General features: G+C 43.6%; 1 protein-coding gene across 1 annotated transcript in view; it reads right to left on the bottom strand.

Moving 5' to 3' along the window:
* The window catches only part of DCTN3 (dynactin subunit 3), a 217,646-nt gene that overhangs the window by 137,828 nt on the left and 51,850 nt on the right, over window positions 1-27,968 (bottom strand). The gene's annotated exons all lie outside the window — the stretch shown is intronic.

The raw sequence follows: 27,968 nt of genomic DNA, 5'->3' as shown, positions 1-27,968 counted from the left end.
GGCCCCCCTCCCTCCCCTCGCCCATGTGACCAGGGAGCGCTCGCCGCCCGCCCGCCCGCTCCGCCAGGGCCCGCGCGCCAGCTATTAGCTCAGCCGGCCGCGCGCCGGGCCCCCCCTGCAAGTGTTTCCAGAAATGCGGCTCCGGGACCGCCGTCGCCGCTGCCGCCGCAGCCGAAGGTGCCGGGGCTCAGGCCCCGAGCACCCGAGCACCCACGCGCGGGCACACACGGTCACGCACACTCGCGCACTCCCAGACTAGCTCGTGATTTCTCTGTCCCGTTTGCTTGTTCTTCCTAACACACACGCACACATACACTCCCTGGCCCCTTCTAGTGCTCTCGCGCTGTCTCTCATACACACACATACACACACACTCACACACGCTCCCTGGCTCTCTCCGACACACACTCACACATGCTCTCCCTGGCGCGCTCTCTCATACACTCACACAGGCTCCCTGGCTCTCGCACACACTCACACACTCTCTCTGGCTCTCTCTCTCTCTCTCCTGTTCTCTCTCACTGTCAGCACTCATGCTCTATGTCTTTAGCACACATTCAATATATGTATTAAGCACCTACTATGTGCAAGTACCGGCTTCCAGGCTTTCTCTCACACAGTGTGAGCCTCTCACACTGCATACACTCAGAAAAGGAGGATTAGGCAACTTAAGACAGATACCTAGAGCACAACACTCAAAAGATGGAAAAGGTGGTCATTTTGAATTTTTTTTTTCAAATGGAAGCACATTTTAATGGTAACATTTAATAATAACGTTCTCCGTGGAAAGTAATTTGTCAAGTTACATCTGGTACAGTGAAGAGAATGGGGGGAGAGACTAACATAAAGGTCATTCAAATTTCAAACCTTGCATGGGGTGCAGAAAAATCTTTGCTCATACTGGATCTGAAACGAGACTCCTTCTTATGCACACACAGCTCCCTCCCTTACACATACACAAACACGGTCTCACAGTCACAAGTTCCTTTCAAACAGGAACGTCCATGTTACATACACAGACGCCAACGGCCGCGGACCTTAAGCTGCCTTCGCTGGAAAACGAGATACTTGAAGGAGAAGATCACAAAGGCTCCTTGAGCCCTTTCAACCCTTCCGTTCTGCTGCGCTCCCAGGTGCCCCCTCTAAGCACCGGGCTGGCTCGGCGTCGGGACACCTGGACCACGTGCTCGCACTGTGCTTCAAGCTTCTTTTCCTTCTCCCGGATTCCTGGACCCGCCCTGATGACCGTGGGGCTGGAGCTTGGGGACAGAACCTGGAAAAAGGAAATGAGGTTTTCTCACCGTTTGCTACCGGCTCCTAGGATTGTCTGGGAAGAAGAGATCGGAGCAGGAATTGGCTGGCTTCATGGACCTGGGTTGGGACGTGGACTGGGGAGTCCAAGGGTGCAGTGTGCTAGGCCGGGCCGAGAGCCCTCCCCAGTCAAGACAGAGCTTTCAGATAGCTTCCTTTCTTATTCAAACGCGGCTGCCCAACGTTAGACTCTTAGCTGGAAACGAAGTATTTGCATATCAATGCCAGGACAAGGGGGAGCACCTTTTTGGACTAGTTTGGGACTAGGGGTGAGCTGAGAACGCCTAAACTAAAGCTCCCACCCCCTCCTTTGGTCTCCTCCTTATTGCCTTTCTTCTTCCTCTTCCATTCCTTCTCCCCTCCCCCCTTTATCAAGAGAACCTACGAAGGAAAAGATTGTACCCCATTGCTCCTTCTTAGTATCCTCGGATCACTTCAAACTCTCTCGTCTCTATCCCCTCCCTCATCCCCCTATGTCTCCCATTCCATTATTCCATTTCACAGCCCCCTCCACCACCATTCCCTCGTCTCAATTTCCTCCATATCTCATGTATCTTCATCAGTGCCAGAACTCTGGCAAAGTAGGCAGTCTCCTAGGGTGCAATGAGGGACACATTTAGCATAATTTTTTTAAGTACAAATTTTAATGCTAGAAAATCCTGCCTGATAAGTCAAGTTGCATGCATTCCAAAGAAGGTTCATCCCCATCTATAGGTAATAACACGGAGTGAGTGTTTAAAACATTACTTTGCCTCAGTATTTTCAGGACCTATAACAATTCCCACCTTTAAGCAGAAGGCAAACCTTCTACAACTGATTAGCTCTTCTCTTTAATTTGCTATGACTGAAAATTTTACTCCCTTTTGGGCAACCTGGTGAGTAGTATCTCCAGATTCAGTTAGATTAATATGCACATAATAGACACATAGTTCATAAATGCAGCATTTGGGTATATTCAGAGGTTATATTCTGCTGGCTGAATCTTTGAGGACATGGAAGCATGGGATCTGGGTTTTAATGAAGAAAAATCTTTACTGTCTTGGATCTACTCCCTATTTCCTTTCGTATTCTCATCTTTACAAGCCTCATCCTCCAAATCTCCACTCCTCCATCTCCCCATCTATTCTCATTTTCAAATCTTTTCATTTTCTTCACTTAATACTCTCTTCCATCTCTTCGAACACCCATGCCTGCATCATTCTATATCTATAATCTCCCCCTTTCCTCTTCCTCCTCACAATTATATTCTTACCTGCCAAGTAGAGATGAAAAAGAAGCAGCCTCAGAGGACTTTAGGGTTTCCCACCCTCATCCAGAGAGTTGCTCCTCCTCCTTCCCCAGTGGTTTGGAAGGAGTTGGAGCAGGGATGGGGACTTCATGTCCTCACCAGTATTTCTGGGAACAAACTTCCAGGACATGAGGCTGTTTTTAACTTTCTCTGTGTTCCATGTGCCAGACTTGATTCTCATCCTGCTGAAAGCAGGAACCTTCAGCTAATGCTTTGTCACAGCTCCTGACCTCAGTTTCTCCTTCTGTATTCTAGGCAGAGTTATCCAGAGAGCAATAAGAAAATGCATAGTGTATGTGAGGTTATAGCATATTTATCAACAAAGAATTGCACCAAAGGAAATAGTCTAAAATAGAATATTAGCAAAGAAATGTATGACCAGGAAAAGAGGTAAACTGGGACATGAACCAATAAGCATTCTCTGAGTTCTATTGTTACCTTCACAATTTCAAGAGATCTAGAGAAAAACCCTCAACACATTAGATGGAGCACCTGGTAGAATTTTTCCTTGAAAACTTGGGCAGGAGTTGTGCACATTAGATGAAAGTACGAATGAGTTTTTAGTGAACTTTTCCAGAATGAAGGGTAGGAGTGCCCATTCAAACACTTAGATGTGAATACAGAACCATCTAAGTATCTCTACCAAAAATCCTGGGTAGATGAAACCTACCCCTCACTCTCCAACCCCCAGGACTCCACACAGACATTGCAAAATGATGTCAGATTATACCACAGGACCAAATTTGGGATTGATGGGGAAGAAGTTTGCATTTTTTTTTACCCCAATCCTTCTCTTATTGCAGGAGCTATAAAGTGAGTGGTTCCTTTATAATAGTTTTTTCTCAAACCTCTACTTTACTAGAAACCTAGATTTTGATGGGAGAGGTCAGCTGGAGGAGGGGAGGGAGAGAGGGGGGGAAAGGAGGAGAGGAGAGAGGGAAGAGAGGGAGGGAGAGAGAGAGAGAGGGGGAGAGGAGGAAGGGAAGGGAGGAAGGGAGGGGAGGAAGGGAAGGAGGGGGAGGAGGAAGAAGAGAAGAGGTGAAGGAGAGAGAAGAAAGGAAGGGAGGGAGGGAGGGAGGGGAGGAAGGAAGGAAGGAAGGAAGGAAGGAAGGAAGGAAGGAAGGAAGGAAGGAAGGAAGGAAGGAAGGAAGGAAGGAAGGAAAGAAGGGGGAAAAAAGAAACAGATTTGGTGCTGTCTTAGGAAGCCCCTAGTCTGAAGGGAGACACTTTCATGGATATTTCACATCTATTTTCTCTTGATATTCCCCCAAGTATATGTAGAGATGGTCAAGACATAAAGCCCAGAAATCAGCAGTAATTTAACAGATGATACTCAGAAATCAGATTTTCTAGACAATAGCTAATTTATATCCTCTTCATGAAAAAGTTTCCAACACCATTTACTTCCAGGTCTCCAGTGACAAAATGTTGGGAAAGACCTGGGTCATATAAGAATGTGGAGTGGGGGGGGGGGGGAGGGGGAGAAAGGGGAAGGAGACCAAGCATAAAAATGTCATAGTAGTTTGGATGAGCCCTTGATTCTCCTGAGCCCCTCTTCATCAGTAATTTTAGTGGTGGGAAAGTGGAAATAACGATTGTCTCTCTTCTGCAGATAAGGAAATTGGGTATTCAGAAAGACTATGAAAATCTCTAAGGTTCATTCTTTCCATTTTAACTGTTTCAATGTGCTCAGTGGAGTACAATATATACTTAATATCTGTTTAATTAAACTAAACTAACCCACTAATTTGTTGGAAAACACTATAGTCCTACAAAAAGAGAACTGACCTAGGAGTCAAGAGACCTGAGTTGTAGTCCTATTTGTTCTAATAGCTAGCATTGTAACTTTGGGCAAGATCATCTGTCTGTAAATTGAAAAGGATAGACTAATTTCCAAGGTTCCCATGAATTCAGAAATCCTATGGTCAAACATTTCCAATCATTACTTAACTTTATATTCACTTATGTCTAAACTCCCTAAATGAGCATTAAAGACTTTCTGTGAATATTCAAAGTTTATCTAACCACTGCCATTCAACATAAACCCTTCAATGGAGCAGGCTCTGAAATGTATCCAGAAGGCTCCAAGCTTAATCCTTTCCACAGGTCCCTCTTTTTTGGCCTCATCCATCCTTCAAGCCCCAATTCATCCTGCCTCCTCCATGAAGCTTTCCCAGACTACTTCAGCTCTATAAAGTAACTACTGGCAAATTTAGCCTTAGACACTTACTAACTTTGTGACCCAGAACAAGTGACTTGCCTCTTTGTCTCCGTTTCTTCATCTGTAAAACAGGAATAATAGCACCTACCTTCCAGGGTTGTTAAAAGGATCAAATGACATAATACTCATAAAGTACTCATCACAGTGGTAGCATCTTATTATTACCACATACAGCTTAACACATAATTTCCCTTTAATTGTCTCCTATGTAGAAATTGTGCCTCCTTAACTAGATCTTAAGTAGAAACAAAAGAACCTAAGGGACCTTGGCAAATGCTGTACTGTTGCTTCACTGGCTTGGCTAAGATGACCCAAAGTTTCATTGGCAGAGCTAGATTAAAAACCCAGGTGTCCTTACTATAAGATAAGAAGTGAACAAGGTGGGGGTAAAAAGGAAAGAAGGATGGGGGTGAGGAAGGAGGTAAAAAGAGAGAGTATGGGGGATGCTGCTCACAGACATTCCAGAGAAGGGTTTCTCAGCACAGGAAATGTGGGAGGAAGGGGGGTGGGTGGACATGAAAGGGTCTGAGGGGCAGGAATTTGCACTAGAGCTGGCCCCACACACAGCTTCTGAGAGATTCCGAAGGAGGGAGGAGTGTGTATGCTGTGTGTGTGTGTGTGTGTGTGTGTGTGTGTGTGTGTGTTTCTCTGATTGTGTGCATGTGTATCTCAGTGCATTGCGTCTGAGTGTTATGTGGCGTATCCACAGTCTGTGTCAAGAAGCAACAACTCAAAGGAATCTTGAGGGTTTCTCAAGCTACAGACCAAGGCCAATACCCCCAAACTTTCTATGTCTACATATGTATACATAATTCTATGTATACATATGTATTAGCATATGTGTTCATATATCTGAGTTAACTTTAGGGCATCCTTAGGGATAAATGAGCTGTGATTGTGGATTTAGGAGCATACTCATTTGTAAAACATTCCAGGAAGCATAGGTCAGTATATAACTATAGGCCAGAAGGAATATCCATGAATATTCCTATGGAAGTGAGAGAGAAATGCACAGAATGGAAAACTGTGTGTAAGTCAACAAAGCAATATTTATTAAGCTCCTTCTGTGTGCAGAACACCATGCTAGGCACTGGAAGAGAGAAGTTTACAGAAAACATTGTTTCCTGCCTTCTTAGAGTTTACAGCTTAGAAGGAGGCTAAGACAGAAAAGCAGGATGGATAAGATTCTATCTGTGAACCGTGAGTGTCCGCACTTTTTTTCCTTTCTTTCCTGTGGAGTTCAAAGTATCTTTCAGGTGCAGTCCACTCTCCAGTACCCATGGGTGGTTTATCTGTCTTGTAGGTTATACCTTATGAAATCATCAGATATGGGTTTTAGTCAGGGGACCTAGGAATCTCTTTACTTTCACAAGGTTGGAAAGAACTTGGTGAGTTAAAGAACCCCATTTCCATCTCCAATTTCCTACCGGAAAATCAATCATATCTCTTCTTTCCCCACTACTAAGAGTAAAGACGCTGGCGGCTGCCGCCTGGAAAGACTCTGCCCCCTTATGTCCCGCGGTCTTTCCCAGCACCTACTCCCTGCTTGCCCATCCTCTTTATCTACAGTGATGGGGGGGGGGGGGAGGAAGGAGAGGGGAGGGACACGATGCTAAGCCCCAATCTGCGTGTGGCAGAGGAAGGAGTTGCCATAGAGACCGAACCAGGAGAATGTACAGTGTTGTCCGTGTGTCCATGTGAGCCTATAAGGGAAGGGGCTGCTGTCTGTGAACGTATGTCCGTAACTGTCTTTATGTCCGTTTGTGTCTGTGATAGGATCGATTGACATAGGATAGTGGGGATGGAGATGGGGGTCGGTATCTGTCTGAATGTACCACTGGAAGTGTCCCAGTGTCCCTGTGTCTGTTACTGTGATTCCTTGGGCGGGGATGGAAGGCGGAGGAAGCGTCTGTGCCAATTCCTCTCGTGTCTTTCACGGCCCCGAGGATACTCCACCTGGATGGAGACCAATTAACCCGGGGGAGTCTGACGTCCCCTTGCCATCAGTCCCTTGTCTTTCCCTAACTCCTCTCATTATCGCCTCCAGTCTTCTCGGCAGCCCCGGCTTTTCTGGCTCCCAGGGACTCTCTCCTCACAAATGCACACACACACACACACACACACACACACACACGCACACGCATTCATACGTACACATGCACAGGCAGGTCCCCAGCCCCAATCCCCGCGGGAAGGGCAGAAGCCGTAAACCTGGGGCCATTAGGAGAGCCTCTTCGCGATCCCAGGCTTCGGGATGATCTAGACTAAATGGTTGGGGGCAGAAATCCTTACTCCCCTGGACCGGCCCGGGTCCGACCCAGCTCAGCCCAAGCATGAGGGCGGAGCCAGAACTCCAGTCCACGAGACCCCATTCCTTCCCTTCTTCTCCAGCTGGAGCCTGGATGGGCATTCCCCGGGCCACAGCGACACCTGCCGGCCTATGCTGGGACAGCGTCCGGACAGAGCTGGTGTTGGGGAGGACTGTTTGGGGGGAGGGAGATGAGAAAGGGCGGGTGGAAGTCCGAACAGGAGAGGCCCTTTTGAAGGGTTCTTTCTCCGGAGCTTCACTGAAGAAGAGTGAGTGTGTGTGTGTGTGTGTGTGTGTGTGTGTGTGTGTGTGTGTGCGCGCGCGCGCATATGTGTCTGGAGGGGCGGGGGAGATGGGGCAAGGGTGTCTCTTACGGAAGAAGAGATAAAATTAGGCAGACCTAGAAATCAAATAATCAGACACAGACAGAAATAGACACCGGGACTTAAGCACCCCTGTACTCAAGTCACCTCTTTCTGTGCTTTTGTTCTGGTGGCCGCCCAAAGAATAGGCTCTGTCTCCTCCCTCAGACAGAAGATTCCCCAGACTTGGAGCTTTTTCTTCCCCATGAGACTGGAACTCCCCAAGGAATGGGTTATGTCTCCCTCTCCAATCTTCCCAAGGACGGGGAAAAGGACACTGTTTCCTCTGATTCCTCCCATTTGCCCAAGTCAGAATAGTCTCTGAGTGACTTAGCTCTGAGTGTGTGTGTGTGTGTGTGTGTGTGTGTGTTATATGTGTCTGTGTTTAGGAGGACCAGCCAAGCTTTATGTGAGAAAACAAGCCCTGTAGGTTTCAGAAGGAATTATTTTACATTTAATTTCCCTGTGTGAGCTTTAAACCTTATGAATTAAAGAGTGCAGAGAGAGGTATTAATAGACAACCTTGAATTCTCTGGCTGAAACTGCCACTGGGGTTGCCTCAGCACACTGCCACCATTGCAACCTTTCCCATGGTTCAAATGAACCAAACATAGAACATCTGGGCAGAATGGTGAAGAGGACAGCAGCAGGACTCATTCCATCCTTACCCTTTCACCTACCCTGCAGGCCTGGGGCTAATTCCCAGATCAAGACTGGCAGGGCATATTCTTGGATGAAAATACAGAAATTTCCCTGAAATTGCTATTGTAAGCACTCATAGAAAGAGAAAGGAAAAGATAAAAGCTCCACTAATTTGTGATTCAAAGACCTTCCCTCCACAGAGATATATATTATAAAGTACATCACATTCAGGTCTCTGCCTTTAGGTAACATAGACCCTTCCCCCGGCCATAAAAGGAGCCCCTTTACTTTCCAGAGAATCCCCTGATGATGACAAACAGCACTGTATACTGGAAAGAGGGCTATACTAAATAAAGCAAGCAAACAAAAACATTTGACTACCCTGTGCCAAGGAAACTTTCTAGGCTCAGATTCTATTGATGACTTAGTGTGGGTTTGTACAGGTCATTTCAGCATTCCAGGCCTCAGTTTCCCTAGCTGTAAAGTGATGAAGTGAATCAAATGGTTTCTAAAGTTCCTTTCAAGTACCTTAGTGTCATATTTTATAAGGCCTGCTAGCCTTCCTTTCTGGGCCTGTTCTGTCCCTCACTGTCTTGAAGTTTAATCTCAGTCTCTCCTGCTAATATGTCAGTTATTTTTCTCCTCTTCTGTTCTTTGTTGGTCTAACTAATCCTTATCCCCAGGGTCTTCCCAGAAATTTTCAGAGGTCAACGTTTCAGTTCGGTCTTCTCTTTTGATAGAAGGGGAAAGAGGAAAAGTAGATGTACCAATCACAATTTCTTTTGTTCTTTAATTCAACTGTTGACATCAGGTGCTGGGAATTGATCAGAGTTGACCTTGATTTCTCATGGTCCAATAGTGAACACTGTTGCACACATATACAGGATACACAAATATATACTAAATAATTTCACAGGTTAAAAACCTCTAGTCAATGAACATAATAACATAGTTAACACAGAGAGATACAAACACATACAACCTTACAAGTGGCAAAAGTGAAAAAAGCATAGGAGCAAAGCTCCCACTCCCCCTCCCTCCTCCCCCCCCAGAAAGCCACTCTCACATTCACTGATACAATTCGGTATACATTGTAGCCCCCAAGCAATCTCACCCACAAACATTCATACATTCACACACCAGCAGTCACACACATACACAGCAGGGTCCAGGCCGGCGGGCAGGCGCCTGGAGCTCAGCTAGTTACATAAACGGCCTCTTACAGTGCCAGGGCCTGGGGCAGCTTGGACTCCATCAGGGAACAGGATGGCCTCTTCGAGCCTCCAGGCGCCGAGAAACTCGATCCGATTCAGCCCTAGAGCCCAAGCCAAAAGTGGATGTCCCACCCCTTTGGGATTCTCCCCTGTCCAGGGTCCTCCTGTCCCTAGCTTTGACCCCAGACTCCAACTGGGACTTTTTCTACAGCTTTCCACCCTCTTTCTCCAAAACTCTGGAGTCCTTACCCACACCAGAATATCTTCCTATTTCTGGTCCCTTTATCCAGAATACTTTCCAATCAAGACTCCCCCAATATTTATAATTTTCCACCTAACATCCTCCACTCCATTCAGCCTCAACTCTACTCTCTCTACTCACTGATGCCCCATGGCAAAATCAATTCAGCAAATATGTAAGTGCCTACTGTGTGCAGGTCACTCTGCTAGAGGAAGTACAAAGATTAATAATAATAATAACATTATTCTCAATAATAATAACACAGCAATAACAACCACTATATCCTGGTGGCATTTCATAGTCCTCTGCCCTAATCAAATCATTCAAAGCCATGGAGTCTCTTGGGAAGGGATGGGCAATACAGTTCAAGAAGTTCTGGGGAAGGGGATTTACTTGGAGCATTTTCCCTTCTCTTCCCTAAGGGCTGGGCGCTATCATTGTCATTCTCTGGGATATACTGCCATCAATCTGACCATAGACTAGGTCCTTTAGGATTGAATGACAGGACAGACATTGGGTCCCTTACCAAATCAATTGATTAACAGTCCAGGGTGGTTCTTATGTGGGGAGTGGGAGAATAGGGATCAAAAGACTTTTGACTAGGAGTTTAGACACAAGATCATTAATTTAGATTTGGAAGTGACATTAGAAACTATTAATCTAATTCCATTTTATCAGAATAAAAAGACTGTGATTTTCCCAGTGTCACACAGGTAGTAATAGTGAGGAAGTCCTGATTTCAAAGCCTGGGCTCTTTGTAAGAGGTGAGAGAGGAAAGACCCTTCTGGGAGATGTCATTCCCTTGGTTCTTGAAATTAGCTTCTTGAGTCTCTGTCTCCACATCCTCCTCTCTTCACCCTCATTATCCCAGCTGAAGCTCAATTTTTTACAACAAACTTCAGTGCTCTGGGTTGAAGCTGTTTCTGGGCCAGGGAGAAGGGAAATTTCTTTCCCTTGCTTTTTCTTTTAATGAACAAAACATTTCAATTTGAACCTAATCCTTCCCTATCCCCACCCCATCCCATCTACTCTCCAAGCTCTTCTACAGGCTAAGAATTGTTGGGGGGACAGTTAATGGAACACCCTCCCCTCTGTTCTCCTCCCCTTCCACTCAGGGGAAATAAATATGATTGAGGATATTTTTTTTTTGTTTTTCCATAAATGATTATTTGAGGTTGGGGGGGGGTAGGTTTTTTTTTTTTTTTTAACTTTTTTGTTTTGTTTTGTTTTGTTTTTTGCTTTTGGCTAAAAATACCCACTTAGTGTGGCCGATTCCCAGAAAGGGCCAGAGAAGCCCTGGCTCTGGGCACATACTCTCCTCTCCAGACAAGGATCCCATCTCCTTGTTGTTGTTTTCCTGATTTTTCCCCCTGGATGCTGTTTTAATTATTAATCACATTTTCCACATTCTCTGGCCAAGGCTTGACCCTCCCCCATACCTTCTCTCCCCACCCTTCCCCCGACCCCACCCTAGGGCTGAGGATCAGGGACATGGAACTCAAGCTCTGAGCTGGAAGGGACCTGAGAGATCAGCTAATCTGATCCTTTAGTTTTCCAGATGAGACAACTGAGGCTCCAAGGGGCAAAGGTCACTTGCCAGAGATCATGCAAGATTTTGGTGACAGTTAAGATCATAGATCTATAAAGAGCCTTAGTGATCATGTTCCAGCTCTGTCCTTTTACATATGAGGAAAGCAAGGTTCAGAGAATTTAGGTAACTTGTCTAAAGTCATAAAGGTAGCAAAACTGAACCCACACTAGAATTTCTCTGAGCCTCAGTTCTTCATCAGCAAAATAAGAAGGTTGAATGAAGTGACCTTGAAGGTGCTCTTCAATTTTAAATCCAGTATCCTGTGATCCCTCAGCAAAGGCATGGTTAACCCTGTGAGTGCTGGACTAGTCAAAGGAGAAGGATTTTGAGAGGGTACAGGGAGAGCTGACCACAAGGTCTCACAACACCTCAAAAAAGGAATGGACATGACTGCAGATTCTTTACCAGGAACCAAGACCTTAATCACTAAATAGAGTCAGTGATCATTCATTATTCAAACAAGGGTGTATGTACACCATCAATATCTCTTCCAGATTCTATCCTGATGGCTCAAGAAACCTTCCCTTCAGATCCAAATATTGCCTATGAGAGCCCTGTGCTGAAATCTTTTTCCTTGGGGTCTCAAGTTATGGACTTACACTAAAATAATTAAAATAATTTAATGAACAATGAGCCTGCACCAGTCAGGGATTTCCTGGCCTGGACAACAGGGATGGACGTTGGAGATCATTTAATCCAACTTCTTCATTTTCCAGATGAGGAAACCAAACTCTGAAAGAAATGAGCTCAGATTGGCATCAAAAGTCCTTTACAAGCTGGTTCCAGCCTAACTTTCCAGGTTTACTTCACTTCATCATCCTTAACTCAAGCTGTATTCCAGCCAAACTAGTCTGCTTGCTTTTCTCTGAACTTGGCAACTCATTTTCCATCTCTGTGTTTTTGTAGAGGCTGCCCCTGTGCCTAGAACACATTCTTCCACATTTCAACCTGTGAAAATCCCTGGCTTCCTTCAAGGTGCAACTCATAGACCAACTCCTACAGGAAACCTTCTTAGGTGACAGTACTCTCTCCCTTCCCAAATAGTCTTGTATGTACAAATATACTAGGGAGATTTTGTATTTTTCTCAGAGAATGGAAGTCCTTTGAAGACAGAAAGTTCTTTGTTTTCTCTTTCTGATCACCAGTGTCTAGAATTAAGTTTTGCATATAGATATTTAATAAATGCAGAATGGTTGGATTGGTTTGCAACTGAAGTCTATATTCACACCAGAATCAAGACAATGTGGTACAATGCCTAGAGCACCAAACTTAACATGAGTAAAATGAACATTCAAACCCTACCTCTGATTATTACTAAACTGTGTGACCATGGCCAAGTCAATAAACCTTACTGATTCTGTTTCCTTATTTACAAAATGGATTGAAAATGGTAACATCAGCCTCACAAGATTATCACAAGGGATCAAATGAAAACACATACAAAGTAATTGACATCCTTAAGGTACTTTAATGTCAGTTATTACTCAGTAGCTAAACTGGAATTTGATTTGTTCCATCATGAAACATTGAAGTTTGTCACATTCACCATTCCAAAAAAAGTGGGGGGAGGGGAAAATAATGGGGATTGTGGAACACATAATCCCCATTTTCACATCCCAGGTAGATAGATATCAGTTCTCTTCCCTTTGTAGAGTGAGTTGTTATTCAGTCATTTCATTTGGGTCCTACTTTTCGTGACCCCATTTGGGGAATGGATTGCCATTTCTTTCTGCAGCTCATTTCACAGATGAGGAAACTGAAGTAGAGAGGGCTAAGTGACTTATCCAAGGTCACACAGATAGTGCCTTAGGCCAGATGTGAATTTAGGGAAACGAGTCTTCCAGACTCTAGGACTATCTGAGGCACTACCTAGCTGCCTTTGTAGCATAGGGTGACCTCAACACAAAGGGGAAAGGATATAAAGGAAATGGTTTTCCAGGGTTTCAAACAGGATCCCCAAAGACCCCAGTGCTTGCCTCAAAAATCACAGAAGCAAATTTCATACTGTAGAACTTTAGGAGATAGAAAGAAGAGGAGAGAGAAGGAGGGGGACAGGAGGACTGGATCAGCTTGACATCTTCTGTTTTCAATATCTGGATTGCTCCTAATCTTTAGGTGCTCTTCTTAGGAGTAATCAGAGGTCAAAGAGCACAAGAATCAGAGAACATAGGTTCAGTCTTAGCTTTTCAACTTACTAGTTTGTGACCTTGGGAAAAATAACTTTCCTACTCTAAAATTCAATTTCTTCACTTGTTTAAAAAAAAGTGATATTTGATCAGGATCATGTCTAAATATTTAATTATATAAATGTGAAGGATTTCTAAAAGACAGCATGAGACTAGGAAACCAAGCACAGGAGAATCCTTTAGTGGCTAGGTCAAAGTCATACAAATGGCTAGGATGGAATTTGAAGCAGGAATGAATGACCAATCATGGATAGAGATCTCACTATCTGTACAATGTAGTCAATTTAATTCAATTTAATGTAATACATGTTTATTAAAGGCCTAACATGGGTAAAGCTAAACTGTGCTAGGTACCTGAAACACAAAGTCAGAAAGGAACAATAGTTATTGCCCTCAGAGAATTTACATTTTATTAGAGGAGGGAAATACAAAGAAATAAATATGTAAAGATAATTTCAGGAGGGAGACAGTGTTACTAACGAGGAAGATCAAGAAAGATTTCCTATGGAAAGTAGGTACCATTTTATCTGTGGGAGTCTCCATTTCCTCACCTGGTATATGAAGGGTCTAAATTATATAATCTTGATTCTCCTTTCTCCCAACTTGACATTCTTGGATCCTAATAAACATAGGTGATGATTGGGTCAGGAATCATCCAGAAGGATGCTCCCCTCCTCTTCGATGTTGGCAGGAAGTTTCCCTTGCACAATATGTTTGTGTTGGTAGGGGGAGGCCTGATGAGGGGAAGAAAGCAAGAATGGCCTGAATCCCCAGGGCTCTGATTCTGTATTTTTACTGTAGGTAGAGAAGATCCAGGATTCAGAAGAAGCAGTTCAATTAGTAGTAGAGTGGAAGAGCTTCCATGCGATGAAAGAGGCCTGGAGTCAGAAGAGCTGGGATCCAAAAACCTGATTCTGACGTTAGTTCTGTGACTTTGGGCAAATCCCTTGCACTTACCAACCCTATGAGCCTGAGTTTCCTCATTGGCAAGAATAGAGGCCTGATTATGAATCTCCAAGTTCCTCTGTGACTTTGAATCTGCAGCAAAGAACAGTCTCCAGGACTGAGGCCTAGAGAGCTAGGGTGGAGGAGAGGAGGACGCTCCCTCCCCGTTCCAAACCACATCTCTTTAGAGCTGACACTCGAGCTTCCCCGGGAAGCGAAGCTGCGACCTTCACTCGCCCTTCACCCGAAGCGGCTCCCGCGCTCCCCAAGCCAGCCTCGTGCTGACGCCTCCTCCAGGGAGGCAGAAGGGTACAGTGATGGGGAGGAGGGCGGCGAGAGGAAGTCGGAAAGCGGGAGCCGGCCGCCGGCCTGGACAAAGGAAGCCGAGGTTGGCTGGAGATCCAAGCGCAGATTAGCACGTGAACAATTGGCCCAGCGCTCCTTCCCCATAGACTAGCCCGGATTCTCCTGGGAACAGCCTCGTCAACGTTCCCGAGACAGGAAGGGGGAAGGGGGCTGAGGGGAATACAGAACAGGCAGGCAGAACCACCCACCCATCCAAAAAGAAGAGGTTTGGAAGGAGAGAGAGGGAAGAAGAGGAGAGGAAGGGGAGAAAAGAAAGGGGGAGGGGAGAGGAGGGAGGGAAGAAGGAAAGAGGGAAAAAGACGAAAGAGGGAAGGAAGGAAAGGAAAAGGACTACAGCTGAATGAAGCAGAGAAAGACTAGGAAAGGGAGGGATAGCCAGACACAGATAGATATTTAATCTTTTATATAGACTTAAAAAAATCTAATCCAACTAAAAATTCCAATCTCTACAAGAAATCTTTCCCCATCCTCCTTAATTCTAGTACCTTTCCTTTGTGGGTTATCTCAAATTCAGCTTATACACAACTTGTTTGTACTTAATTATTTTCAGAGTCCCCCATTAGGACTGCCAGGTCCTTCAGAGCAGGACCTGTCTTTTGTCTTCTTCTTTTCCTCTAATTTCTAGGATTTAGCACAGCACCTCAGCACACTGTAGGGGCTTAATAAATGCTTACTGACTGATTGAATCTAGATCTCTAGTTTCATCACTATTAGGAATAATGATTATAGAGAACGCCTTCCACCAAGGCAAAAAGCTCCCTTATAACTGGAACCCTTAGCCAGTTGCCAGGGATCTTGAGAGATTAAGTGACTTGCCTTCCCAATCACACCACTAGTATGTGTCAAAGGCAACTCAGATCTTACTGACTCCAAGAGTAGCCCCCTGTCAGATAAGGGCAGATTACTTCTCTCATAAAACGAAAATCATATTGATAGAATTTCAGACCTGGAAGGGACTTTAGATCATAGAATCCAGCCCCCTCCCCAATTTTACAGATTAAGAAACTGAAGGCAGAGAGATTATAACTTCATGCAATAACTTCACATGGGATTTCTTTATGGGAGGGAGGAAGAAAAAGAAAAGCGAATCTGGAACTCAAAGTTTTGAAAACAAATGCTAAAAAATTGTTTTACATGAAACTGAAAAAAATAAAATATTAGATGAATGAGTAACTCATTTCCTTAAACATATAACTTCATGCAAATGGCAAGAGCATAAGCTCAAATCCAGGTCTTCCTGCCTAGAAAGAAACCCAATGTGCTTTTACTTAACACCCCATTGTAATAAGTTCTCTACCTTCCCCATATAATAAGAGCTCAATAAATATCTTATTTTTTCATCTCTTTCAGTTCTTTTTCTTTTTTTCTGGCTCATCCCAAGAAGCATAGAATGTGAGAACTGGGAGGAAACTCCAATTCCTGTCATTTTCTTAGGTGAGGATGAGGATGATCAGGGAGGATGAGTGAATTAGGCATTGACCCCATGCCTCCTGACTCCAGGCCAATTCCTTCTACTGTTCTATACTTTCTTAACTAGGTTTTTTTTTTTTTTTTTTTTTTTTTCCGTTGTTTGTTGTTTTGTTTTGGTTTTTTGGACCTCCTTAAGTGTTCCAAGGCCTGTGTGGGCCAGTAGTGGGAGAGGCTGAGAAGCAAGCCCTGTCCCTGCCCTCAGGCAGATCACAATCTGGCTGAGGAGACAAAACTCCAATGAAAGAAAAGATAACAAGGCCCCTATGCTAGCTCAGTGCCAAATGTTCAGCATCTTGGTATCAGTGTGTAGGAGGAGAGACTTCCATTATGGAGTCAGGAGTTCCAATTAGGAGGATAAAGTCATAGTTCAGGGCAGAAGTAATGAGGCTCTGAACCACTGGTCTAAGTCGGAATGTTTTCAAATAGGGCAAAACCAGCTGGGGGTGGGGATAGGAAGGTGTAAACTTTACCCTGTAGAATGGCAGAGATTATCAGGAAAGACCAATATAGGGTCTTCCAAGAGAAGGCATACAAGATCTGAAAAGTATAAATGGAAGGTACCCTCAGTGGAAAGACACTGGGAGCAGAGGGGGACTAGAAAAGATCTACAGAGGCTGGGGTCTGAACTGAATCTTGAGTGGAAGCCAATAAGATGTGCACTTGGAGAGGAGGAGGGAGAATAGGAGAAATAGACAGGGCAAGGGAGATAGGGTATCATGGGTGAGGAACAGAAAGGAAGAAAAATAAATTGCAAAGTGCATGGAGGGGAATGAAGTGTTAAGAAAACTGGAATGGAAAGAGAGTCCAGGATCTGAAGGTTTAAAATGTCAAACAGATGATTTTCTGTTTGATTATGAATGTAATAGGGAGCCATTAAAGTTTACTGCAGTGGTGGTGGGGAGATGTTACAAAGTTAAGCAAGTGCTCTAGGTAAATCATTTTCTTTCTAAGTGGAGAATGGATTAGAATGAGGAGGAAGAAAAAAAGCAGGTAAGGTAGGTGTCATGGAAACTGAGGAAGAAAAGATGGTATCCAGAAGGAGAAGATGGATAACAGTGTCAATGTGAAAGGAGAATGAAGATTGAGTACCTGGCATTGGTCATTAAGCCATCATTGGTGACCCTAGATGATAATTTCATTAGTGACAGATTGCAAAGGTTTGAGGGATGAGTAATAATGAGAAAACAAGGCAGCAAGTGAAAAATTTTGAGAGTTTTGGAGGCTCCAAAAGAGATACTATCCCTTCTCTTTCCCCCGTCCTTTTTTCCTTTTCTTCTTGTTCCTCTTACCTCTTTCCATCTCTGTTTTACCCTGTCTTAATGAACTATGCTAAAAAAAAAAAAAAAGTCAAATAATCAAAACTATACTAAGTTCCCTATAAATGTGTTCTCTAAACTTAACATAGCCCTCATTTCAACAAGGCAGTCTTTTTATTCCTCCCTAAATGGTTCTCTTATTCCTCACAGCCATAGTTCTATTCCAAACCTCATTCCACCCTCTCAGCAGAGGAGCTCTACTGAAAACAAAGAAGCTATTTGCTGTAAACTCCCTCTTCTCCCCTTCTCTATCTACCCAAATCCTTTGATATCATCCCCTCCCCAATTCCCTTTTGATTTCATCAGGGATCTGATGAAGAAATGGTCCTTCTCAAGCCCAATCTTCGACATGTAACCTGGATCCTATTCTTTTCAAATTTCCTCCAGCAGATTGTCCCCAAAATCATTTCTCTCCTTTCTCTAACCTTTCATTTTTCATTCCTAGTGACTCCTTCCCTGATACCTAAAAACATGTCCAAAAAATTCCTACCCTTAAAAAAAAAATCTTCATTTAACCCTGCCATTCTTCACAGTCAAGCCCAAAGAGAAGTTCAGTCTCCTTGCCTTTGCTCCCTTTCCTGTCATTCTCTGCTTTGAGAGCAAAGGACAAAAGAGTCTCTGAGTTCCCCTCTGTCACTAGAGTTATAATCATATGACCCTATGATCATTTTAGAAACTCTTTTACCTCTAGTACTCAGATGAAGCTACTTTCTCCAAAGTTACCAATGATTTCTTAGTTGCCAAATCCAATAGCATTTTCTCAATACCCATCTCTCTTAAACTCTCTGCAGCGTTTGATACTGGAGACTCATTTTCTCTTCTTGGATATTCTTTCCATTCTCTTGCTTGTCCTCCTAGGGGTAAGGGAAAAGTTACTGAGTATTTATATAATGCCTACTACATGCCAGACACTGAATTAAGCACTTTATAAATATTTCATTTCACATCACAACAACCCTGCAAAGAAGTTGCTGTTGTTATCTCCATTATACAATTGAGGAAACTGAGACAAATAGAAAGGATTTGCCCAGGATTACATGGTTAGTATTTGGGGCTAGATTTGAACTCACCTCTTCCCAACTATAGGCCCAGTACTCTATCTACCTACCATTTAGCTGCCTAATGGTTTTATCTTAGTCCTCTTCAATTAACAGGCATTTGTTATATGCATTTTATGAGCCAGCTACTGTCCTGTTTTTTGATGACTCTTCATTCATACTTTAGTTCCTACTTGTGAATATCACTGTTCTGGATCTCCTTTCTTTTCTCTCTACACTGTCTTAGTGATGTCATCAATTTACATGTATATAATCATCATCTTTACACAAATGGTACCTGGTTCTTATATAGCTAGTCTCTCTCCTAAGTTTTGATCTGGAAATTCCAATTGTCAGTTGAATATTTTGAGCTATATGCTCTGGGAGCATCTCTGACTCAACAAGTCCAAAGAACTCATTTTTTTCCTTTCAAAAATCTGGTCCTTTCCAAACTTTCCTATATCTGTTAAGGGTACAATAATCCTTCTGGTCACCCTAGTTCCAAATTTCAGTTTCATTCTCACTCTCACTTACCTTACATTCAGTTGCCAAGTGTTGTCAGTTCTATCTCTAAAACATCCCACATCTGTCACTTTTTCTCTTTTCACATGGCCTGGTTCAGAATGTCTTCACCTCTTGCCTAGACTATTCTGAATTGTCGCAATAGCTTCCTAATTAGTTTCTCTGCTTCCAGTCTTCTTCTCCATTCCTTCTTTCACACAGCTGCACATATGCCAAAAGCACAGCTCTGACCAAGTCATTCCCCTTTACAAAGAATTTCACTGGTTCCCTATAATATCCAGAATCCAATATAGACTTTTCTGTTTCCCATATCAATCTCTTTGTGACCTTGTTCTAACCTATCTTTTCAACCTTATACATTATTTCTTTCCATGAACTCTTTGGTGCAACCCAGCTAATGTTATTATTATTCACACACAAAACTTTCTCTCTCTTGTCCATGTCTTTGTATAGAATACCTCCCATCCTGGGTTCTACTGTCTCCTCACCTCTGCCTTTTAGAAACCCTATTTTTCTTCAAAGCATAGCTTGCGACATGTTTTACAAGAGGCTTTTTTCTATACCTCCAAGCTCCTAGTGCTTCTCTCCCAAAATTATCTTAAATCATTTTGATTTTTAAGTTTGTTATTGGCATTTTTTCATTTTTAAAGCACTTTCATTTCTCAATATATCCCTCCCCTGCTCCCTGCCAAGTAGTCATTACTTGTAAAAGAGAAAAAAAAAGCAACCAATTCAGCAAAACTAAACAATACATAAACCAATTCAAGTCAATAAGCATTAATTAAATGACTACCATGTGCCAACCACAGTGCTAAGCACTGGAAATACAGATAAGAAAATGATTGAAAATCTCTGCCCTCAAGGAGTTTACAACCCAATGGGGGAAAATAACACATAACAGGGAGCTGAAGAGGAGGTCAGGATGCACTGGGGAGCAGGATGTACCCTGCAATCAAAAACAAGCAAAGCTGATGATAGAAAATGAAGTTAGCTAAAAAGTTTTCAAAAGTTTTACCATGTCTAGCATTTTCATCCCTTTACAAAGAAGAGTAGGGAGATGAATTCACATATCCCTTCATTGGGGCCCAACCATTATAATTTTAATTGTTCATTGTGAATTTCATTTCATGTACTTAATAACAATAGCTGTTATTTGTGTAATGCCTTAAGATTTTGCAAAGTTCTTTGCATGTCATCTTGTTCTATCCTCTCAAGCATCCAGGGAAGCAGGCACTATTATCATTCCTATTTTACATATGACAAAACTGAGACTGAGAGATATGGAGTGACATGCCCAGAATCACACAGCTATTAAGTTTTTGAGATGTAATTTGAACTCAGGTCTTCCTCACTCCAGGCTCAGTGCTCTATGCTCTGTATCAAGAGCCTTATTTATTTTGTAGGTAATTTTTTCTTGTAGAAAGTAAACCCCTTGCAGTTTGTGAATGACCTAGCACAGTGCCTGGAATACAGAAAGTGATTAATAAATACTTGTTGATCAATTGTTGATCTAAGAGTAGGATATGTTGGGTAGATCTTGGCCCAACTACTCAGTTCTGAACTCATTTTCAGAGAGCTGACATTTAATAACAATATCTTCCCAATTTCCTACTTCTCTTCTCAACAACCTTGATCTTAAGGTACTGAACCTCTCTCCAATGCTGTTCATTCCATTAATCTGTGGTTCATCTGCAGGGCCTTTCATTTGGTCCTCCCAGCTCTACATCTATAACCCTACATCCTAGAAGCAGATTGGACCCTCTCATAGACAGGGGTTTCTCATGGACTAAATGTCTCTTTTCCACTTCCCCCTCACAAGCCAGAGAAAGGAAGGTAATGTCCTAATTTCTATTCCTAGTATCTATAATGAGGATGTCTAAAAATCAATGAGACCAACCCTGAAGTTCTTCAGTTCTTTTCTCCTAAAAGAGTTCAGGCTATGGGCTTATTGGAAATCCCAGCACACTCATATCCATGGGTCCTTGGGGCAGGGAGATGAAGGGTAGAAGTGATGATGTTCTGGTAGCCTAGAAATCTGGAGAAAGGAGAAAGGGAACAGGGTAGAGCCAAGAACAGTCAGTATGCACTGGATTCATTTTCTGGAAGAATTTCTCCATTCTTTCCATAATTCTTGAAATTTCCCCAGATTCCCAGTGAACTCTGTTCCCCCTACCTCCAGCTGACAAGGCTCATAGAGCGCCCTGTGAAGTCAACTATAAGAGATTAGTAGCCAAATGAGTCTTTCATTGCACATCTTCCCACCCTTTCCTCAATCCCCTTTTTTTCCCCTTCATTCTCTTCCTCCTCCTCCTCCTTTCTGCTTTCTTCCAATTCCCCCCTTTGCCCCACATGCTATAATAGAAAAGATAAAGGTTAGACTATAGGAAATACTTTCATGAAGAAAGAAAAGAGAAGGGAAAAGTGTAGGAGAATGAGGGAGCCTCCTCTTCTTGAAGATCTCAAAGCACGGGAGAGAGAAAGAACCTCCATCTGACTGAGATGGGGGAGGAGCTAGATGGGGGGGATCCAGAGGGAGATTTGGGGGGAATAATTGAAACCAGGACTGAGACATTAGAAACCATAACCTTGGCTCCTGGCCGGCCCCCCTCACTCCCCCTGTCCTCAAGGGACTGGCTCCTGGTTTTCCTCTCCCTCCCATCCTCCCTATTGCTGACAGCTCTGTTACCCCCACACACACTCCAATCCTTCATCAGTCCAAGGTTGCTTGCCCCTTTAGACACCCCCTTTCTTTCTCTTTCCCCAGGAGGGACTAAGAACCAACAGCACCCCCAACTTTTCCTCCCTCACCAAAGCTCTCTTGTGCCTTTAGATCCCCAGAAAAGCAAACTACCTTTCCAATTTTTTTTTCCAATTCTCTGTACCAGCAGCATCCACTCCCCACCAAACTAATGGTTGGTAATTTGTTCCTAAAATCTAAACTCAGTCCCTCCTGCTGTACTGTGAGCTGGGCCTCAAGATTAGAAAGGAGGAAAGTCTTCCTGACAAGATCAAGAGAAGGCACTAGATCTAGGATAGTGATGGAGGCTAGGAAATTGCCTTCCCCTAGGTCTCAAAGCATACAATAGTGTTTGTGTGATTGTGTGTGTTGGGGGGGAGGGGATGGAATGTACAGAGAGACACACAGCTGGTTATTTCAGAACAGGGGAATGAATGGGATGTACTCGAGGTCCCTGGGAGAGAAGAATGCCTTGATGCCCCAAGTTTTCCTCCTATCACCAGCCAAGACACCTCTGTTTCAGTCTTGATTTCTTTTAGTCTTCCTCGTGCCTGTGTCTATTTCCATCTCAATCTGGGACCCTCAGCTCAGTCTGACACTGGGGCAGAGCCAAAGTTTGGGGGATGGGAGGGGTCCCTGACTGTAGCTGTAGGGAAGAGTGGGGGAGGAAAGCAGGAGGGAGAAGAATCCATTCTCTGGAGTCCAGGGAAGTTTTTAATTAAAAATCAAAAGCACAAAAGGCAGGAGATAAGGCTGGGGCTGGGAGAGTATATTAATCACAATCCTGAAGGGAGGAATTTCCATTTCTATGGCCCCTTCCTGGGGCAGCTGGGATTGAGGGGGAGGGGCTAGAGGAAGGGCTAGAAGGGGACTGGTGACTGGGGGAAAGAAGGACATAATAGGGACTCCTGGGATTGAGGGGATAGAGTCCCTGGTGAGAGCCCAGACTTGTCACAGTGTGTGTGGGGAGGGGGGGAGGGGGGAAGGCGGAGGGGAGGAGGGGAAGGGGGTAAGAAAGGGCAGGAAAGAAAAGATCCTCCCTCAGCCTTCTCTGCTCCTGGAAGGCCTTCCCTTTGCTCTCCTACCCCAGTAAATATTATCTATTAATTCTTCAAGCATTTATTAAGTGCCTACTGTGTGCCATGGAGAAGTGACTTCAGTGGGTTCAGATCATTACTCTGACACACACAAATCATCTCTTGGTGTCCCAGGTAACCCTCTAAGACTATAAATAAAACCCTCTAAGACTAAAACAATTGCTGATTTGTATTGCTAGAAGGGTATCTTCTCACCTGAGACCTCCCTATACCCATAAAATTATAAATCTAGATTTTTAAAAAGAAGTGTTAAACATTAGGAATGCAAAGACAAAACCCAGGGATGGGGAGTTATAAACAAGGTGGGGAGCCATTTATATGACTAAGTCAATAGAAAATAGAAAGTAATTTGAGGGAGGGAAGGTCATTGGTAACTGAAAACATCAGAAAGACCTGAGGTAGGAGATGCCACTAGGGCTGAGCTTTGAAGAAGCGAGCAAGCTCTCCAGACATGGGGCACAGCTTGTACAAAGGCAAAGCTGAAATGTGCTATATAAGTGACATCATAGTAGGCCCCAGACTTCAAGGTCCAAACAGGCCTGTTCTCTAGTCATTCTCTGCTGCCAGTACCGGTGGGCTTCACGGAGGAGGTGTCAGATCTAGAACCTCATAGTGACATTTCTCCTCAAAACCACTGGGCTGACAGAAAACCCATCAACTAACTACCTCCTGTCCCTAGTGTCCTCTAAATTCCCTCAGCACAATTCAGAAAACTTGGGAGATCCTTCCTCCCTCCTTCAGTCCTTTATGCTACAATTTCTGATCTTGAACAATACCATCAATCACTGGAACACTTTTCTCACTCTCACCATCATCCCAGCAAGAAAACAGATCTTGGAATTTCAGGACTGATCTAGTAAGTCATTAAATCCATTTCCATCCCTTGAGATAGGAAGTTTGGAGACTCCTCTTGAAGGCATTTTTCACTTAAACTAGACAAAGAATTGGGGAGAATGAACTGCCACAGGAGGAGGGACGGAGGTTAAGCATAAGGAAGAACTTAGTGGCAGAATGTGAAGGGACCCAGCCAGACTGCTCGGTAACATGGTCTCCTTTTCTTCTTCCCCTCCCACACACATACACTCCCAGTTATGAGGTTTGTTCTGCTGGGACCACCTGGCAAGGAGACAAACCAGCTGGACAGGTTCTTTTCCTGAGGCCCCCGATCTCTGGGCACGAGCCAGACCCCAAGTCTGGTCTGAGCTTGAGCCTGGGCCTGGGCATGAGCAGGAGCCTGAGTCTTATCAACAATCTGAGTCTGAGTCTGAGTCTAAACGTGAGCAGCAGTATGATATGGGGGGCAGGAGGGGGGGAGTGGAAGCACCACTATGGGGTTAGAGAAACTGGGTTCAGATGCTGGCTCTGACACTCACCACCTGTGCTGGGTCCGGTTTTCTGATCTTTAAAATGAGGGGAGGCACTCATCCAAACCTCCTCTTTGGGAGAAAAAATGACTCACAGGCCAGTTCTCTCTTTCACCCTTCACTTAAAGAAGGTACTTTAGACTGTGTAATCCTGGACAAGTCACTTAACCCCAAATGTCTCAGGAAAAAAAAAGAAGGTACACCAGAGTGGAGCATAACACCTTGTGCCAAAGGAAGAACTGGGGAGACTGTGCTCACAACAGCTTCGCCTTCCAGGAACAGCTGAGGTGACTTTCAGCAGAAGCACATGTCAGAGATAGACTGGGACTTTCCCAGCAGAAACATGAGAAATGCAGACATCCATATCAAAGAGGGAGTTTGTGAACAATGTTCATGAACCCCAAATCCATATGGCACAATGACCCCAGAATCTAGCCTTCTCGCCCAAGAAGGGCCATGCCTCATAGGTAATCGAAATTTGGGCACATTCAAATTTGAGAATCTGAGAACTAGGCCTTCTAGAGAGAAATTTCCTGACAGGGCACACTCTTTGGGGGAAAAAGAAGCAACAGAACAAAGTCAGTAAGCCACAAATGGAGAGATATCTCTTGTTCAGCAGCCCCTCCAAACAAAACTTGTCTTCTAGGGAGAACGTTTATTTAGATTTTTTTTGACTAGGTGAAAGAGGAGATTCTCTGCTTCATTCCTTACCTAGTCTTAATCACTGAATGGGTACAGCCTAGTCAAACTGAGACCTGATAAAGACTTCAGTTTAAAAAGGTCAGGACCATTTCCATTTGTCCTGTTCTATATCTGGCCACTGGACCCAGAAAGCTCTAAAGGAGAAAGTGAGGCAGGTGACCTTGCTCAGCCCTCCCTCATTTAAATCCAACTTGCATGTCATGGCATTACTCCCTGAGATCATGATCCTCTTCAAGAACAGAGAATAAACAACAACAAACCACAGTGTAGTTTTATGTGTCTTGGGAAGATTCTGTAGAACTCCAGGGGAAAGGGACCTCCCAGAATGTGGCTGGGATATCCAATAGCAACCCCAGGGCTTCTGAAGGGAATTGGTGGACTGTCTGGATGTTTTGTGTCTCCATATCTGCTCTGTTCTCCTGTGAGTCCATGTGTTTTATGAGTATTGACTATTTTCTCTAGGGTGACAAGGAGACTGTCCCACACTTAATTTGCATGCAATATTTTGAATACTGAGATGGGAATTTGGGACCCCTTTTACCCAGACATGGGGAACCCAGACACAAGTTTTACAACTACTATATTAGGAGATTTTTTTCCTTGGGGGAAATTTCTTGTGGAAATAATGAGCCAAAGAGAAAAAATGATCCTCTAGGTATTAGCCCCCAAGATTAGACCCAATCCATAGAAGGCCTGCACCATGGGAAGCCCTGCGCTATGGCAATGATATTAAAAAAAAAAAAAACAAAAAAAAAAACACTATTCAAATGAGTCCAAACAAATGTGATAACCAATCCTCACGCTGGAAAGAGATGAGGAACTAACTGCCTCCTTTCAAGAGAGAAATAGGTGATTATAGTTGCAAGCAATGCATATGCTGTCAAATGTGATCCCTCTGGCAGCTAGTTTAACTTAATTATTTTTCTTTGTCACAAGGGAGTCTTCATTTGGGGGGATGGGTATATCTGGAAATAACAGATATATAATGTGTTATAAAAACAAAAAATAAATCTTCCCCCCCCCCCCTTTTAAGGAACGGAAAAACTTCATTTGTTTTTTTGATTGCCACTCCTAAACCACAGTTTTAGGCATTATGGAGGAATGCTGTAAAAAACAATTTATCCAGGTACCACATGGTTTGATAACATCTATCAAACAACTGATGTAGACAAGATGGAGTGAAATGGTCTGGGCAATGGCACAGTTAGGTAGAAATAGAAATGGGTGAATGCTCTGGACATTCCACTTCCCATCCCCAACTAAAGTCGTTAATGATTCCATGTGAGTTTGGAAAGAGATCTCCAGTAAAGTGTATCTGTATCAGTGCAGATATCAGCATCCTTTCTCTGATGCTCGTCTCACAGAACTCCCAAAATGACTTGCTCAGAGTCACACATGTGTGTTAGAGTCAGACCTTGAACCTGGATCTTCCTGACTCTTGAGACTAGCTTTCTATCTACCATGCCAGACTACCTTTAGTTGTTTTTAACATCATTAACAGTGACTAAAGGGAGAGATAACATGCTTATTAAAATTGCAGTTGTCAGAATGTTGGGCTGAATCTAACAAGATGAGATGTAAGCGATATAATCTTACACTTGAGTTAAAAAAAAGTCAGTTTCACAATTATAAAATGGGAAAGGTGTGGCTGGACAGGCATTTGTCTGAAAAGGCTCTGGGGGTTTTAGTGGGCTGTAAGCTCACTATGAATCAACAGCATGATATGGCAGCCAAGAAAGCAAGTTAATTCTTTCTTCATGCTCACTGAGAGGCCCCATTATCCAGAGCTAGGGAGGTCATCATCCCACTGTCCCCTGCCCTGGCCAGAACACATATAGAGTACTGCATTCAATTTTGGAGAGTCACATTTTAGGAAGAACACTGATAAGCAGAAGAGAGTTCAGGGGAAGACAATCAGGATGGTGAAGGGCCTTGAATTTATGCTATATGAGGCTCATTCAGAGACACTGAAGATGTTTAGTTTGAAAAAGACAAACTTCTCAAAGTGGTTGAAGGATTGTGTTCACATATTTGATAATATTCAAGTATCTGATGGACTGTTACATAGGATAATGGGATAAACTAATTTTATCTGGTCCTAGAGAGCAGAACTATGAGTGACACGGCAAAAAAACTCCATGGTTTGAGGCTCTTAGTCTTTATCTTACAAAACACCTATGTCCCCATGCTTTTTCCTCCTGTGTTGTACTCCTTTCCTTCTGTCTTTCAGCTTCTCTGGGATTCTCCCCCAACAGACACACAGACCTCTTATAGAAACTCTTTCTGTCCAGAACCTTCCAGGTTAGAAACATGCAGTTTCCCAAGGAATTGGCATTTCCCGGTCTATGACATTAAAGGCAAAGAAACAAATCAGACCTTTCTGGGCAAGGTCTACTACTACTACCCCACTACAAAACACTATCTTCATATTCCCTGAATACACAGAACAAAGGTGGATTCATGAAAACTTGGAATAATGAGGTGACAAATCTGGGGAGCAGCCCTTTGAGAGACCATAGTGAATTGCTCCTTCCTGGCAAAGACTGAAGTCCAAGGAGCCCAAGGCTTCCTGACAACATTCTTCATTATATAAACTCTGCCTTTCCCTAGCCTATCTGGAGATGTCAGTTTAGATACCAGTTGGAGGTGAAAGGGAGGTATACTGCCCAAGTTCTCTTCCTCTGTTGCTCTTGCCCCTCTCTCTCCATATTAAGCCAAATTATCACTTTTTTCCCCCTTTTGTAGCCTTTATAAATTGACTGTCCTTATCCCAACTCACAATGATGAAATAGATCTGAGTAAGGATATAGCATTCTCCCAGAGTCCTAGGGTGAGCCTTGAGAAGGTGGGGATGATTTTTCTCTAATTCCCTGGAATCCCTATTCTAGAATGTTTTGCCCAGTATCAATCACCAATTATTAGTGCCCCAGTTTTATTTAATTTATTGACATCAATTAGTTTTTAGAAAGGATATTTACCCTCTAGAAATAACAATAAGTTACAAAGCATTTCCCCCCAACACTCTCCTCTATATCAGGGCTTGTTAAG

The sequence above is a fragment of the Antechinus flavipes genome, chromosome 1, assembly GCF_016432865.1.
Source record: "Antechinus flavipes isolate AdamAnt ecotype Samford, QLD, Australia chromosome 1, AdamAnt_v2, whole genome shotgun sequence".
In the NCBI taxonomy this organism is placed as follows: Eukaryota; Metazoa; Chordata; class Mammalia; order Dasyuromorphia; family Dasyuridae; genus Antechinus; species Antechinus flavipes.
This window is presented reverse-complemented; position numbering and strand designations above follow the sequence as displayed.